Below are 2,067 nucleotides of genomic sequence, written 5' to 3'. Positions count from 1 at the left end.
ATGTTCAGGATTTAGGTCTCATGGCATCTCAAGGTGTCAACTTTGCAGCCAGTGGGCTGAAGGAGGAAATACAGCTTTATTTAAAACTATTTTCACCCTTGCATTTAGGTCCTAAAATGTTACAAAAAACATAAATCACAAGTTTTGTCTTAACTTCTGAAGTAAGCTTCTACTTTTCTGCCTTTCTGTGGCAGCATGCTGTGCTATGGTGTTATTGCTAGCTTGTACATAAAAAGGTTTAGATTGAGACGTAATTTTTTTTCTGTTCATCTCTAAAATCACATTTTTGTTAACTTGTCATTTCCTAAAAATCCTTTATGGACATCTAATCATCATTTAATTTCATTTTGGGATCAATCAAGTATTTTTGAATTTAAGCTTCAACACTTTTAGCATATGCTAATGCTAGTGCTAGCTTATAAGTGAACAGTAGATTGGTGACATTCTGAAATTAACCAGAAATATTGAGAGGCTCCAAGCCATGAGACGTTCCACACAAACTCCTCTAAAGCTCCAGATGTAGAACAGGCAGAAGGGGAGGAGCTCGCCACAATCCGCAGGCAATTAGCTAGCATGCTAATATAGCAGCAATTAATTTTAGCCATGATATTTTTAATTTACAGCTCTATTCGTTTGAAGAACAACAAATAATTACAAGCATTTTTATAATCTCTCTCTTATTTTAAATAATCTTACAGTTTTGAACATTTCTAACTTCTGTGGGATGTTAGCTGTACTGCAGTGCTAACACTAGCCTCTTCAAGTAACACAGGTTGGACATTTCAGCAACATAAAACTTTATTTAGATAATAGAAAACAAGCAAAATGAATCATAAGCAGTTCTACAGTCCATAGTGTATAAATATAACAGTAGTTTAAAACTACAGCTTTTCTGGCTTCCTGTAATGGTTAGCTAGTTGGTGTGCTAATGCTAGCCTTGAGGAACAACAACAACAACCTGCAATAAATATTTGGGTTCATTGTTTTTATATTATTTAGATACAGTTTGAAGTAAATAAGTGGAAACTCTGAGATGTATAGTACTTTAGATTAGCCTGTTCCAGCTTCCTGTAGCAAATAGCTGTAGTCAATTTGGTTTTCAATAATAATAATGTGGTTCTCTGATCAAATTAATTTAGGATTTAATTGGTTTTTACTAGAATGTTTCAAATAATCGCAGTAAAATGTGACTGAGAATCTCTAGTTATCTCCAACTTTCTAGCTTTACTTTACAGGAACAATAAAAGTTTATCTGAGATKACCAAGATTTGATTTAATTTGTTTTTGCAAAAGTAGCAGATCCAATAATGTTTTTATAGAATTCAAAGATGTTCCGCTAAATCATCAGAGAAAAATAAATTATGTCCATTTTTACAATGATCTCTGAATATGAAATTAAATGTTGACAGTGAATACATGAATATTATTGTTGTACTTTCTGGTATATGTGAATTTATCACTTAAATCTATTTTCTGGTTCCGTTGCCGTTTTCAGCCGTTCTGCTCTTCCTGGGATAATTAGCTGGTTAATTTTAAACCTTTATGGCCGCAGCAGCTTTTATTGCGGCTCCATGTTCAGTTGGGAATCAGGTGCAAACCGAATAAAAGCTCCTTCATCTGCTGCCTCCATAATCAGCCGTTCAGGCCTGGAGCAGCTGCAGCCTGCCGGGCTTTTCTTCCAGCTTCCCGGCCGATTCCCCCGGCAGCAGCAGGAAACAACCGAACCGAACCGAACCGAGCCGAGCCGAGCCGCTCCGGCTCCGTTACGTAACTGTCCTCCTCCACCTCTCCAAACTGATCAGTAGAGTTAGAGAGGACGCTTACCTGATGCAGCGGATCAATAATCACTCCTCAGCTCATCTTAAGCCGCGCCGCATCCAGAAACCCCGCTGAGGATCCAGAAGGCTTCCGGAAAACACGACCAGAGACCGAGAACCGAGAACCGAGGAGGAGAACCGAGAACCGAGGAGGAGAACCACCAATCCTCCCGTTCCTCCGCTGCGTGCATCCATCCACGGAAAGAGACGATCTGCGGTCTGCCTCCACCCTGAGAGAGAGAGAGAGAGA

General features: G+C 39.1%; 1 protein-coding gene across 1 annotated transcript in view; it reads right to left on the bottom strand.

Moving 5' to 3' along the window:
- Window positions 1–1,913, bottom strand: part of kcnj6 (potassium inwardly rectifying channel subfamily J member 6) — a 20,408-nt gene extending 18,495 nt beyond the window's left edge. The window contains exon 1 of the mRNA XM_008401960.2: window positions 1,825–1,913. The gene's annotated coding sequence lies outside the window, so the exon portion shown is untranslated. The remainder of the gene's footprint in view (window positions 1–1,824) is intronic.
- Between the last annotated feature and the right edge of the window lie 154 nt (window positions 1,914–2,067).

This window comes from Poecilia reticulata, unplaced genomic scaffold (genome assembly GCF_000633615.1).
Source record: "Poecilia reticulata strain Guanapo unplaced genomic scaffold, Guppy_female_1.0+MT scaffold_155, whole genome shotgun sequence".
Taxonomy (NCBI): domain Eukaryota; kingdom Metazoa; phylum Chordata; class Actinopteri; order Cyprinodontiformes; family Poeciliidae; genus Poecilia; species Poecilia reticulata.
The sequence above is the reverse complement of the archived record's forward strand: the minus strand, read 5'-3'. Positions and strand labels throughout refer to the sequence as shown.